The following is a 16157-nucleotide window of genomic DNA, read 5'->3' as shown; positions in this document are numbered from 1 at the left end:
CTGCTGCAGCCTGTGAATGAGGACTTTGTGATCAATTGTGTCAAATGCAGCTGACAAATCCAAGAGAAGTACCATGGCTGCTTTCTTGTTGTCAACTGCTCGCAAGATGTCATCAGCTATTTTCAGAAGGGCTGTCTCTACGCTGTGGTGTCTCTTATAAGCAGACTGCATCGGCTCATAGAGTTTGCAGACCTGGAGATGTGACATTAGTCTTTTGGCAACTACTTTCTCGAGGACTTTGGCAAGGAATGGCAAGTTAGATATAGGTCGGTAGCTGCTCATCTTATCCGGATCTAAGGGTGTCTTCTTAAGTACAGGAGTGACATGGGCGAGCTTCAGCTCATCTGGAAACATTCCTTCCTGTAACGAAGCATTGATTATCCTGGAGATAGGAATGGCCATTAGTTCATAACTCTCTTTCAAAATTGAGGTTGGGATTGGATCCAGGGAGCATGACTTGGCAGGAGAGCTGCGGATAACACTCTGTATTTCTGCTGGAGTTGTGGGCGCGAGTGTAGTAAGATGTTCATCACTTGAGGTTGTATCACTGTCTGACTCTGGCTCTACAGTAAGAGACATGTTCGACTGTAGATTGCATCTTATAGACTCAATCTTACCAATAAAGTACCTTGAGAATTTAGAGGCTACACGACCAGGAGAGAAATGATGCCCTAGTGCCACAGCTGATTCTGTCTTTCTGTACAGAAGCTTGTTGATGATGGCATAGAGTGCTTTTTGGTCAGATCCACAATCAACTATTAGTTTATTGTAGTAGGCAGCTTTGGCACACGTGAACAACTGCTTGACTCGATTTCTCTGCTCTTTGAAGAGTTGTTTATCAGATGGGGCACGAGTTTGCCTCCATCGGCGTTCAAGCTGTCGCCGCGTGCGTTTTGCAGTAGCGATAACCTCACTGTACCAGGGGACAGCCGGCTGTTCCACAACTACACATGTCTTTTCAGGAGCATGTTTGTCCAACAATTCCCTGAGAACCACATTATACTGATGGACTGAGTCATTCACGGCACCACAGGTGTTAGAGAACAGACCGGAATGTTTCAGGTCAAACCTAAGATGAGTCGAATCAATAGTCTTCAACTTGCGGTAGGTGATCTTCTTCTTCACAGGCTTGGGTTTCTCGAGTTGGAGGAGACAGTGGACAGAGCTGTGATCTGATATCGAGTCCTGGATACATACTGAATTTATGCCTTCCACATCAATATGGGTGATGATCAGATCTAAAATGTGACCTGACTCGTGAGTAGGCTCATCCACAATCTGCTGCAGATTATGATCTAGGAGAAGTCTCTGGAAAGCTTTAGTGTCATTGGATTGTTTGTTTTCCCAGTGGATGTTAAAGTCACCAAGAATGAACAATTTCCCAGTGAACAAGGAATGTCTATCTAACAAAACTGAGAACTCATGGATGAACTCAGTAAACGTACAACAGTTCTTACGTGATGGTGGTGGACGGTAAACCACAATTACCTTAATCCTTGCAGTACCATGTGACAAATCAGTTTCCATAAACTCAAATGATTTAGGTTGAATGTTGGTTCTTACTGCTTTTGAGCACAGACTTGATTTGTACAAAAGACCTACACCTCCACCCCTGCGATACTTCCGAGGGACATGAAGCAGTCTGTATCCAGAAGGAGTTACTCTCGCTGCGCTCTGGGGCTCGCCTGACTTGAACCAAGTTTCAGTCAATGCTAGAACATCAATATCATGGTCTATCAGATGATCCTTAATTAAATCAGATTTATTGCATGCTGATTGACAGTTAATCAGACCAAGAGTAAAGAGAGCATGCACAACTACAGGAAGAGTTGAACTCTCACTCTCAATAATCTGCTTCTTACCACCACGGCAGCCCCTGTGACCATTGCGCCTCTTGTGTATTGCCAAGGTCTTCAATTTTCCATAAGTAGAAGCAGCTAACATGCGTTGGTTAAAGCTCATACCATTCCATATTGACTTCAGTTCACTTGTGCTGTACTGAATAAGTGGCATTCCTGGGGAGAGTCCACTCTGGCAGAGCTATTGACATTGGTGGTACTAAGAAGAAGCTACACAATGGACACTGCATGTCATCCTATTGTGTGTGATTCCGGTTGGTTGCACAGAAGAAGCACCCAGCTAAAGCCTATGAACTTCAGAACAAGACATGAAGAAGCACATATGGGACAGGCAGGCAAGTAAAAGTGAAATAGGACCACAAGCTGAGAAATTGACTCTACAATTTCTGAGGAGATGAAATTCCATATCAATCAGATAGATGTCCAGTGGTATCCAGGTATCAAACTGGTCAACTAGAAGCACTCACAAACTCACAAATCACAGCAGACAATGCAAAAAGCCAACAAATTGGAGGAGTCAAAAGAGGGGTCGCCAACAAGGGCGCACACACACACTCAAAAAAAACCTCCCAAGTACATACATATACATACATATTCGTATGTATGTATGTATGTGTATGTGTATGTTTATCGTTCAAAAGTGTGTTCGTGTCTACATAAATATATGCATATATGTACACATATCACATCTGTATCATGGCTATATTAGTTATGTGGACATAATTTGTTAAAACTGATGTATGCTTTGATTTGATATTATGTCTTTGTAGTTACAGGCAGAGCTTCTGCTACGTAGAATATCAGAGGGCACTCGTTTAATAGGAAGTTACTTCTAAATTGCCTCCTATATTTTATACCTTGCATCATTATGTACTTGGGAGGTTTATATGTGTTTGTTTAATGCGCACATCGGTCCGGCTGTTTAAGATTTCATTATTATAGCTTAGTTTTGTTTTCTGGGGGGGGGGTTACGTTGAATTTTCCCGCTCTAGTCTAGAGCTGTGCTATAATTACCGTAGCTTTTCTAACTTGAAGTCAACCAGGGATGGAAGGTCGTGAAAGCTTTAAAGTTTGAATGCGATAACTCGAAGATAAGCGAGACATACATTCACGCAGTCAAAATCAGATCTAAGCCGTAATAGATTAAGGAAAAGACTTCGTAATCTGGCCAGGAGTTCAGAATTTCGAGCGACGTCTTATCGGCGGGAATTTCCATCTTTCTTCCGCTCGGTCATATTTTGTTCGCCTGGTCCGCTGACAAATTTATAGCTTGCCCCATCTCTATGACATAATCGACAATGTCTTTTGACCGGGGAGCGCCGGGAGCTATTTTCTCGAATGACCGCACAATGTCCTCTGGGGCGGGTGCGAGCACGTACATTACACATTCTAGCTGTAGCCGAAGAAGCATCTTGGCCAGAATTCGTGATGTATGCAAAATGAAGTTTCCTTATAATATCACGTCAAGTTTCGTTCTCTCTCTCTCTCTCTCTCTCTCTTCCTAATTTCTTTATACACCTTATCTTTTGTAATGTTTGAGAATGTTGTGAAACTGTGCGTGTAGCTGATAAAAGTGTTTTGTCATGTTTGTCATTTTTTTTCTTTCTTTACCATAATTGCGATCGACCAAAGAGATCGATTCTACGGGCCATCTAAACCTTTCTAGGACACTTGGCATTAGTTCACAGGTTTCCTTTCTATTTCACAAGCATGAAAACAAATTTATATAATAACAGCAGCATGTGTATATGGTAAAAAGTTGGACGTGTATGAAAACGACGTACAATCACTACTTCGGTTGAAATGTGAAGATATAATCTGATTAACATGAATATGCTAGCTTCGTAAGTATAGCGCTCAATGTAATGAAATCATAATTATTCACTCGTCACGTCAATGTAGTTTGAGACTGCCCTCTTTTTTTTTTCATCCTCAGATTTGCATAGTAGTAATATATGTCAATCATCATACCTAAAACACTTTTTGAAGTTTGCAGCAGACATCTCATGATATGCTCTAACGTGATGCATTTCTTTTTTACTTTCTTATTTGACTTACATTTCAAAACGTTCCGATAGATGTCTTTCATTTGTTTTCGATTGTATTATTCAATTTGTCCACTAAATAGTCAGTCCGATTAGATTTAGTTGGATTGCAGTCGTTTACGGCGATAAAAACTCTGATGAATAACATGAGATAATTATTTTTTATAAAAGTCAAGAATTCAGCTAAGGTTAGGGTTGCGGTAAAAATCTTTAACTGAGGAAGTCTGTGGAATCAGTGCGATCACAAAGAAAAGAAGCAAAGCATGACGTTTTAAGTCAGTTATTTTCATTCTCAGACGTTCCTAAACGAAGTAATATTTTCACGTACTCATATTAGTTACAAACGCCGGTTTACGAAGCTTCCATCGCTAAAACCGCAACACACGTACACTCTTACATTTATACACAGAAGCAAAAAATAAAAATTTGAAAAATTGAAAAATAAAAGGGGGCAACGTACACATGTACATGATATGCCCGCAAGAGAAGTAAGAATGAATTAAGGTAATGGAAAGTGTTAAAAAGACAGGAGATTGTTGGTAAGTGATGAAAACGAAGAAAAAACTGATGTTAATGTTCGCGAACAATGCCGATGGATTTCCTTTATAACGAAGTCCTAGAACTATGTGACAAGAAGGAGACAATGCTAAAAAACAGCAACAGTACAAGCTTCCTCAATGTAGCTTATCTAACTTTCAGAAAGTCGCTAAGATTTGACAATTTGAAAAAAAAAATAGATTGTATAAACGAAGATAAGAACAGCAAAACAAATGCCGAATACTGACAAACCTGAAAATTTCAACCCCTGCGGAACTATGTAGGATATCTAACCAGACGTCATTCAACGCTGAAACTTGTGGAAATTACATTCAATCACTATATTGAAACTGGATGGAAATTGATGTTCTCGTTTATATTGTTTCTTCTATGCGTCTGTTTTCATCATTATTCATTGATTTCTGTGAACAAGCCTGAAGACATCAAAACATGACACTGTAGGCTAGAATGCAAACGTGAAGGTTGAAGAATCGGGGGCTCGTATAGATATATTTCAGCTTTAATTTTTTCCTTCAGATGTATATGCATTTTTCTGTCTTTTTTAATTTTTTGCTTTTATAACACAATCATAGTCTCCTCTCCTCTGTTTTAATTCATGGAAACTACATAAAAACTACCTTACAAAGTTTTACAAAATTTTTATTAGACAGTAGAGCCCTAAACGTTATCACTTTCGGAACAAAAGTTAGGTTTTGCAAGCAGCTTACTTACGTTGTTTTTGACATTGAAGAAAAAACAACAACGAAAGTCTAAGCTAATATACAGTGAGTAGCTAAATACACAACCATCCCGTCTGTATCGATTAGGAAGAAACAGTTGAGAGACAGCCATCGATTAGGTTGTTATTGTTGTTGTTTTACGTATAGCTGTCTACATTAAGACATTTCGAGGTCCTTCCGAGAATTATATCTCCAGCAGGCAAAGAATTACGATTCCGAATTATATGCTGTGTAAACTCGAGCTCTTCCCACTCGCGAAATGTGCTGCTTGCTGGTTTTGGCTTTTCTAGTCTTATAAAACAAAAAAAAAAAAGGACAGAAACATGAAATGATGTACGACCGAGAAATCGCCTGTGTCCGTCCATGAGAGTATCATATGCGGTCATTCGTTGATGTTCGCTTTGTGTGCTTTCTCATACACACTGAATAAAAGAATCGTGAGGTTGATGCAGATTAAGATGTGGATTCAGCGTATCTCCCTTTAAGAAGTGCAAAGAAAAACATCAATAGAAAAGGAGTCAAGGACATATCGGGTTAAATGCCATCAGGCGATATTTGTAGATGCCCCTTTGGCTATATACACAGAGAGTAAGCCTATAGTCGCCTGCTGGCTATGTTGACTCTGGGTATGAGAAATTGCCAAGAGTATTGAAATGGACCGCATAAGAGGAATGAGAGAAAACAGAAATAAGATAAAGTGATATTTAAATTTGACCAAAGCATCCCACACTCTTGGATACAGTGTTAAATTCAAACTGAATGTTTTAAAGTGTTCACGCACCTTGTTTATAAAATCATTTTTTGAATGTACAATGTATATATATATTTTTTTTTTGGTGAATGTGACTTTGCGCGTGTTCTATACCTACACCATGCCAAAAACAGGTATACACATATAAATTATGTTTATGGATTTGTGGATATGAATGCATCTGTTGATTTGTGTTAAAGTGTGGTGATGATTGCTTTTGTTTTTCTTTCTTTCTCTGCGAATGGGGAGAACGGGTAGGAACAAAAATGAAATATGAAAGTAATCTTAGCTGAAAGTAATCTTAGCTGGATGTTCTCTCTCTCTCTCTCTCTCTCTCTCTCTCTCTCTCTCTCTCTCTCTGTGCCTTGTGTATCTATGTATCACGTGGGCGAGATGCCGAGACTCGGCGCCGAATCGCGATAATGTACAGACCACTCGAAAGGTGAGTGGCTCTGTCGAGGGCCGATGAGCTTCCGGCCCCTCACACATTGTCTCGGGGGCGTGTCAACACCCTTCGGGGCGCCAATTTTGTAACCTAACTTTCCTCCGTCTTCATACAATCAGTATCACCACTTCTCCCCTTCCCCCTCCCCAACATCATCTAGCCCATCTACCGTTCCCTTCTTTGCCCCTCATTCAACGGAAGCCTGCATACATCATTTTTGACGTCTTCCATCGTCAGACGACAAGCGATATCACCCTCTCTACGGGCCCCTGACAAAACTCATGAATGGAGAGTCGCATATTCAATCAACATTAATGACGATATGAAAGCCCATTTTCCCCTTTCTCTGTTATTTTTCTCGGTCAAAAAGTGTAAATGATAAATGCACATGGTTTTCTAAAAGTGTATGATTGAAGGTTGTATTTCATCATGCTTCCTTATTCTCATTTCTGATTCATTCAGGACATGCAAGAGGGGTGCTAGTGGGTCGTCTTGACTCCAAATAAAACGAGGTCACATCCCCTTAGCCATTTATCTTTTCATGTGCCATCTCTTTCCCCCCCCCCCCCCCCCTTCACAATGTCTGTTCTAAAAATGGTTACTCTATGTGTGGGCCCCGGTTGTGGACATTTATATCCTTTTGCAGTCTTTCAGGGAGGCATGATTACAAGTTGACAACCTTCATAACAAACAAAGCAATGTTTGTTACAGTTTGATATTCCAAAGGTTTGTTAATCCAAATACGAAATGAGGCTCCTCATTCCGAAAGTGCGTTCATCCGCAAGTAAAATAATGTTCGCTAGTCCGAAGAATTCGTTGATTAGAAAAAAAATGGTCTCGTTATTCCGAAGGTTCGTTAATCCGAAAACGAAATAATGTCGTAATTCTGAAGGTTCATTTGCACGCATTTCCCCCCATTTTCGGATTAACGAACCTTATTTCATTTCTCGATTAATAAACCTTCATGATAACGAATTATATTTCATTTTTCAGAATAATAAACCATCGGAATAATGGACCTCATTTCATTTTCGGATTAGCGAACCTTTCGAAAAACGAACCTTCGGAATAACGTCGCTAATACTCGAATTAACGAGCACCTAGCTATAGGGAATTTGTATTTTCAGAAAACCGAACCATCTGATTAACGAACCTTATGTCATTTTCGGATCGACGAACATTCGGTATAACAAACATCACTCGAAATACACACAATCGCTGACTTTCTTAAAAGAGATACAGACGGTTTTGGGTTACTTTCCATTCTTTGATCATTATACTTATCCTAATCTGAAATTGTTAAATTTTCTGTCAGAGGCGTAATCTACTCAAAACTAACAGAGATGATATTCACCAATTTGGTGACAAGTTTAATCACCTGATTCTTTCTGCAAAAATAATGCTAAATCATGTCGATTTGTTTTCCAAAACACTTGATATAGTCAAAGAAACTAGCTACAAAATACTGTTTGGGCGCTTTCAGCCTCATTAAAGAACAAAAATCAAAATGTGATTTGTCATTTCTTCCACCATACAAGATCTGTATCTGTGACAATAACCACTGTGTCCGTGCGTATGTCTGTCTGTATGTGTTTGTTTTGTTTGTTTGTTTTATTGTTCCATATTCCACATTTCAACAAATACATAAACCATAAACATAACAATACAAAAGCATGGATGAATTGTCAAGTACATCTTTTAAGACAGTATAACATGTGAAATATGAGGAATCTGCATAGAAGCTATGAGGAATCTACATAGAATGTGTGTGTTAGTATCTACAGTATCTGGCCCTTAATAGTCAATGGGCCAATATATCGGTTGTGCATTATGGAGTCGGATGCTAAAGAAAGTACTCTCCAGTACGCATGCGCCAGGAAGTACCTCCGACTGAAGAACACAGTAAAGTATGCCCTCCATGTGTCGTCAGGCGAGTATTTGTGTCTTCCTCGGTATCTGCATTTTGATCTATGGCGAGGTGTCAGATTATATATCCAGAGGATAAAATGACCGCAATTATCGACAGCTAACTTGATATCGTTAATGGTTGTCATCATTTAACCTGCATTGTCAGGTGTCAGTGGTCATACTTTATTTTGGGGGTTTTGTGTTTTTCGCGTTTGCATCGGTGTCGGTGGCACAGAGGGATTTGCGTGCTTAAGGTGACATCAGAACCGTACATGCAAGTGTTCCAAAAATGTCTGACACCAAAACTGCTGACACCACTTTGTGTATGCAAAAAGGAAAAATTAAAAGAAATATGCACATAATCAAACTTTGTGTGTTTGTGCTTTCTTTTATCATGCCTATGTGGGATGGTATGTGTGGATGTTGGTGTGTATATCTGTGAGTGTGTGCGTCGGTGTCACAAAGAGAGTTTGCCTGTTTCAAGTAGAACATCCGAATCGCAGATCGCAAGCATTCCCAGAAAATCGAAAATCAGTTTCCACACCAAACACCCTGCATGCATGTCGTCTCCAGTCGGCTGATCGAAAGTGCAACGATTCTCCGGCACTTGTTAATCACCAACGGCAAATATTGGCCGTCTCGCAATTAGAGGGTCGGCATCTGGCGAAAAATCCTCTTCGACAAACTCCATTATTCTCCCTTGACCTTCGAGGAGTGAGGACCATCATGTCGGTGTATTTTGAACCTAGAAGTTATTATCACTCGCGACGTTAAAATATACGGGAAGGGAAGGCCCAGTCAGCACGCGTGGCAGTAACACGAAGCGAAGAGAACGTATAGTTGCAGAAAGTCACACGTGTTTGCTCTCTCTGAATGCGAGTGACCATTACGCCTTGTTAGGTTGGAAAGGCTTGGACAGGGTCTTCGGGAGAGACATTCATTCACAGCACCGCTAGTAGAGAGTTTTTTGAAGAGCGTGGGCTGCCTCCAACCTGACCCCCCCCCCCCCCATTCCAGCACTACTACCACCGCCAGCACCAAACTCAACGGGTTATCTTCAGTTTAAACGGTGTGTCAGAAGACGACAGGATGCGTGCGCAACAATATCTCTCAGTTCACAGCGGAGGAGATGATCAGCGATTCTGTAAAGTGAAAAATGGAGTAAATATTAATTTTCCGGTAAACTGTGCGCTTAGAAACATCTGAATTAAGCGCCTAATATATGTATTGTATTATTATTATTATTATTATTATTATTATTATTATCATTATTATTATTATTATTATTATTATCATTATTATTATCATTACTATTATTATTTTAATCATTATTATTATTATTGTTATTATTGTTGTTGTTATTATTATTACTATTACATTATAAGATATCCACTCCTTTTTCAAGCAGAGTTTATTTGCTGACAGAAATTGAAACAAAATCGAGAGTTATCAGTTTTTCTAAATTCGGACTCCCTCCTCCACCCTCCCCCCCCCCCGCTCCCCCCCCCCGCTCCCCCCCCCCCCCGCTCCCCCCCCCCCCCCCAAAAAAAAAAAATATGGAATTATCAAGTTTCCGGTAAAACAGTCATAACCGGAGCAATCATACTAGTATGAGTAGGAACGACACCACTGTACGGTGAAAAAAAAAGATTCAAATGACATAGCTTTTTTTTTCAGTTTAATGTTCAACTCTCCTGAACGTTTTGGTTGAATTATTTATATCTTCTGATGTCATCTTGCGTGCTGAATAGCTTGAACGCAGCATGCACACGCTTTTGCTCCTTGTGAGTACGGGTGAAGCCGGGGTTGGACCTTTTCCGGTCTCCGTATATTTTGTATGTTTATTTGTTGTAGTTTTTTATTTTGGGGAGTGCCACACTTTCCTGATTTACCATCCAAAGCCAAGATTACGAAGCAATAAAGAAAACAATGGCCAAAAACTGGTAGTGAATGCCTAATCCAACGTGATATCTTTCTTGAGTGGACATACGCAATCTCGCGTGGCACCTGCCTCAAGCCGTGCGATTCGGTTGCCTCTTTGACCGCGGAACGAACTTTCGTCCATCGATTATTCATTTGGTTGTACTATTGAAAATGGATGCCCTACCGGGGGTTTTGCAAAATGTGTTTCTGATGCGCTATACCTTTTCTAGCCTCGCGTGTAAAGAAGACATCCATACAGACAAACAAACGAACAAACATACAAACAAACACTAGATGTCTTTATCCTCTTTTCTTTAGAGCAAGATGTTTTTTTTGACGATAGTCACCGGGGGAAACACAAAGTTCTGCGCGGCTGTGATTTGGGGAATCTGACTTCGAGAAAGCTTCTACCATTACAATGATTTTATTGTCTGACTTGGCTCCATTTTTAATTCAACTTGAACATGACGTGCGAATTGCACTTTATGTCTCTCCTCAGTGTCTGGTTGGCCGAATTAAAAACAATAACAACAACACGGCGCTACTGTTAGCAAAGATTAAGGAGACGAACGACTGCCTACTAACCTCTTTGGCGTATATCAATAAGTGGGCCACCCATCACATAATACAATACTGACACACGACGATGCCTCGTCAAATATTTACCGTCTTGTCTCTGGAGAAAACAATTTGACGGTTTTGACGTTTTCCCCAGCAGTGCATGGCGCTGACATGTGATGGAAATGACTCTGTCAGTATAACAATGAGGATAAAAGCCATCTAAGCAGGCCTTTTCAAGATTCTGCAAATATGTCTCTCATTGCTGCATATGAAAACAGTTTGGCGAATATTTCTTTTTAAGTAATTATGATGATAAAGAGTTTTCTAAGAGCTCAAATTACATTGAAGTCTCTGACCGGTTTTTTTTTTTTTTTTTTTTTTTTTAGAAACGAGAAATGACAGATGCATGTTTAAGAGCACACAAAAACAAAAAAGAGAAATTGTAATATGTCAGCCTGAAAAGCACATCATTAAATTTTTAGCAAGATTTCTTTTTAAAGATATCCGCATGGTGACTAATAGCAGTCGAATACTTTGTTCTAGATAATAAAAGATAAAAGCTTCTGATTTATAGTAAACTGTGGTTCGGACATCTGCACGGGTTTTACAATCAGGAAAAATGTTATATCTCGTGAATTTTTTTTCACACACATGATATTCAGAGATTTGCGCACATTTTATACTAAGTTATAATATCGTATCATAATCTCAAAAGAAAAATCATTGTCTGAAATGTCAATTTACCCGCAGACATGTTTAAATCTGCCCAATATACCAAGAAAGTGAGCAAGAAAATTTAAATATAGAAGCATGTTTTCTGAAATGGCAGTACATGTGGCGTAATGCGTTCCATCACATTCCCCCCTCCAAAAAAAAAATGTCCTTAAATGAGAACATGGAAAACAAAGAAGTCGATAGTTGTAGGTCGATCTTTTTTTGTTTCAATTATTGTCTACCGCTGAGAAACTTAGCAGACTTCCTCAAGAAATTCCCCAATAATATGCTTAGTCTGTAGTTTTGTGTGAGTGCTCTTTTTTTTCTAATTGTCGGGGGAACGGATTCACCAGAGCAGGTGTAAGCTCTTTAATCATATAATACGGATCCTTCAAGGCTTAATTGGCGTCGCTAACTCGTAAGGGGAAAAAAGAAACCCGCAGACGTACAACCCAAGCTGTCCTGTCACGCCCTATACTTGAACCGTCACAATGCTCATTGCATCTACTTGTAGTTACAACACACGAGTTAGATTAATTTATGCTTACGTAAGACGCATGCACTTCCTTACGGCTACACATGCTATGGATTGTGTACGCATGCGTCAACACTCACAAACTCTCCCACTCACCACCCCCCCCCCCTCCACACACACGCCCACACAACAAAAACTTGATGGTTACAAAAAATCGTTTGAATAAGAAAGTAAGTCGGGTCACGCGCGCACTTGTATATTAGCCCGAAGGGATTTTTGTAGAAACTAAGGGAATAAAAGAGCGGGTTTCTATTCTGGCATATACCTAGATGGGCCTTGAAGATTAAGAAGAGATTTTGAAATAAATGATTGTAAATGATTACACAGATTACGGGGGAATGGATAATGAATACCCCGTGAGACAAGAAACAGATAAAACAGCGTGTTTTATCATGTTTATTCACTTATACTTGAGCCGACAGTCGTTTGGGCGATTATGATGCTGTCTTACTGGCGAAGGACTGGTGAATTTATCGAAGTTTGCGTATTACTCGATATAGAATGTGATTTGAAAGCTCAAATTGATTGAAGAGGAGATCAGCGCTGTAAGGAACTTTGATATCGATGTATCAGAATCATGTGTGTGAGCGTGTGTGTGTGTGTGTGTGTGTGTGGTTGTTTCAAGTGGATTATTTACGTCGGTATGAATATATAGCAGAGCCACTGTTTTTATCACCTCGTTGGTAGCAGCTCCAGGGCCCAACTGAAAGAAAGGAATGTTGCCAACCTTCTTTTTTTTATGTCAGTCAGACCGGCTGTAGAGGCCACCTTGCTATGGCCACTAAAAGCATTCCCCCGAGAGAAGAGCCGTCTTAAAATATCCTGCCTATAACGGCCATTTGTGTGTGTGTGTATGTGTGTGTGTGTGTGTGTGTGTGTGTGTGTGTGATTGGTAGTCGCTATAGAAAGGTTTGAATTTAATATGTGTATGCATACTCTTATACCTTCACAAGAGGTCTGTCGAAATTGCTGCCCCTCCGCACGCTTGCATCAACGAACAGAGGTCAATATTACCACTTACGTATGCATGTGACGTGTAATCCTCTTTGGGAGTCACCAAAAACCGGGAAGGGGGGGGGGGAGCTGAAACAGACTCTGATGGATCGATTTACCGACGAATTTAGCGAAAGCAGTGGCACTTTAACACCATGTAATCGTTATTTCGTCACTCTACATTTTACATCATTTCCCGCCCATGCCATTGACGTCTGATACGGCCAAGGAATTGCTGGGCCAACCACTGTGCCAATCAACGGGCAATTTATACGGATGCTCACACAAGCGCACCATGACCAAAGCAATCAGAGACATACACAAATATATACACGCAAACAAACACACACACTCACAAACATTCAACACACGCCCATGTAATATGTCTGAGTAATTATGGTTCAATGATTGTTCATCCGGGAACAAGCGCAGCGTGAAATCGTCTGTATGTTCATCTGTTTCATAGTCATCGGACAAACTAACAGACATAATTATGAACAGGTTGTTCCAATCGAGGACATTATGAATTTTCTATTTTCCCTAACTGGTACAAGCACTTTGCATACTTATATAGAACCAATAATACTCCATTTATTTTAGGATTTTGTTCGTTCAGTTGCTCTGAGAAATGCGCAGAAGGTTGAGATAAAAGTTAGGTGATGAATTTTCAAAGAGAATCAGTGGATATCCGTTAACACAATTCTAGACACGATGATTTCTTTTTAAATTTCTCACTTCTACTCTTTGCGATTTCCTTTAAAAGCACACTTCACGATAACTGAGCAAAAGGGTTGTAGCATAGTGCAGGACATTATAGTACACACTGTCTTTCAAGAACTTTGTGTAGAACATGACTGTCAGTCAATGACTGTCAAGTTGACTAGACTGTACGAACTGTAATGGCCATGCGCTTCTGTCCCTCATCTGCCCATCTTCCTTTCTCGATCTTTTTTTTCCCTCGCTCATCTCTTCCTTTTGACCCAAACAATCATAAAGGAGTGCAGTATGTGCCAGATGTAAATCCATCGTATCCGCGTGCCCGCGGGGCGAAAGATATGACGTCTGTTTTTCCTAATGCACTTTAAGTGGGATAGTGATTATCCGTAAGTGCAACTGTGATGCTTTCTCTGCGTGCAGTGCCCCCTTCAATGTATACTAACACGGCCCCGTCTCGTCTGGCCTAGAGGCCTCCGCCCTTTGTGTATCCCCCCAAAAAACACAGCGGAAAGTCCGATTTGCATATCGCGTCTCTTCAGGATGCATCATTAGCTGGATGTTTTCCTTATTTTTTCCCCCTTTCCTTGTTTGTCTTTGTTTAATCCACCATACCTGCCCCCATGCATGTGCAATTAGGCTTCAACGTTCGGAAACTGATTGGTCCTTATTTTGCTGGTTCAGAGAAGACAGTGGAAAGGAAATTAGGTCAAGACGATTTTAAGGACCTCGTCCATCTCTGCACAGACCATCAAAGAGTGAGATGCGATAAGCGGAAATCTCGATGAGCCGTCTTCACTTAGATACAAACAGGCCCAAAGTGAATCCCAAATGAAGTACAATTTCTACCATCGGGGTTGCTATGAAATCTGTAAGGAGGACGTTGTTACTTGGCAGTCAAAGTGAAATCAGATACTAGTATTTTTTTTCGCGGGGTTTTAATGGTTTTACAATAACGCACAGAGAGGAAATGATGTTGCGGCTATGCTCTCTAAGGGCATAAACGCAATACTTTGGGGCTACTTTCGGGAAATCTTTTAAATACATAAGCCTGGAGAGAAAAAGAGTGAACAAAAGAACGGATGTCACAAACGAAAGGAATTCTCTCATAGCTAAAACGGAGACACGCACACGCACAGATAAAAAGCCGAATGAAAATTTTGATGGGAGAAGCTGAACCAAAGGAAAAACTATACAGGATCGAAGACCTAGAAATTAAAATGATATAAGATTGAGCTCGTGCCTGAGAGGAGGAAGAGTGCGAAGGAAATGACCAGATTGCACGCGAGGTCAGATGAGGTAACAGAATACGGCCCTGTGATATCGGGCGGTGTCTTGGGGAGGGAAGGTGGAAACGTGACGGATCCACATCACCCCATTGGCTAAGATGTTTGTGAACATCAACATACGCTGGGTTTATCGCTTAGTTTTGTCCTTTTTAATTTGTGTGTCTTAGTGTTTCTTGTTGATGTTTTTCTTATTTGTGTGAGTGTGCTTTTTTTGTGCGTGATTTTTTTTCGGGGGGGGGGGCAAAAGCTGAGAAGCCAATTTAATTTCACAAGTAAAGCTAACTTCGAGGATAAGCTCGTAGTAGTGTACCGAGTAAACTCACTCGAAGGTAAGCTAACTTGAAGTTAAACTCAGTGATAAGAACCACAAGATTTCTCAGGGTTAACGCTTTATTAAGTCGCGGGGGGGGGGGGCTTCCGCGGTTCTGTGGTTTTATCATCGAGTGAGACTCGCTTGTTTAGTTACGGGGGCAGGAGCTTTAATCAATGATAGGCTACCTCTGATGATAAGTTTCGTCTTGTGAACGCCCCTCGAAGTCAAAGGGGGCAAGAGCTAATCTTCGAAGTTCATAACTTAACAAGAAGTTAAAAGACCATAGTCTGAAATTAACTTCTATAGAACAGGAGAGCGAAGCGCCGAGGCCGGGTGTCACGCGACCAAAACTTCGCTTCTGAGAAGGGTTTCCCTTTTCTGGTTTTAGCAGACATACCGGTAATTGACAAGGAACGTCCGATGAAAAACTGGAATGTGCAAAAACCTACGGTTTTCTTGTTGACAGGACAATTGCTCCTAATAGCAAACATCTGCCAGTATTGTCGTTTGTATGCTACCGTGTGTAGCCACTGCAACCGTTGTAGATAAGCCTGGCAATTGTATTGAAAAAAATAAAGAGATCTTGTAACCAGATTGTCACCATCTGTTTTTTTTTCGTATGTGTATTGTATTTCAAATGTAATCAAGCGCGTATAGTTGTTTTCAGTTCTCTGTCTGAAGTGCATTTCTTAGAACTGCCCCATAAGTTTAAAGATAGTATGATTGATTTATCTACGACATATTTTCTGATGGGGAACGGAGAGCTATTATGTGGCTCCGGTGTGACCTCACGACCTTTCATGATTATCATGAGACTTGAATACGTCAGC

Source organism: Diadema antillarum, unplaced genomic scaffold (genome assembly GCF_040938485.1).
Source record: "Diadema antillarum isolate AM-2024a unplaced genomic scaffold, OU_Dant_1.0 seq00000893_RagTag, whole genome shotgun sequence".
In the NCBI taxonomy this organism is placed as follows: Eukaryota; Metazoa; Echinodermata; class Echinoidea; order Diadematoida; family Diadematidae; genus Diadema; species Diadema antillarum.
The sequence above is the reverse complement of the archived record's forward strand: the minus strand, read 5'-3'. Positions refer to the sequence as shown.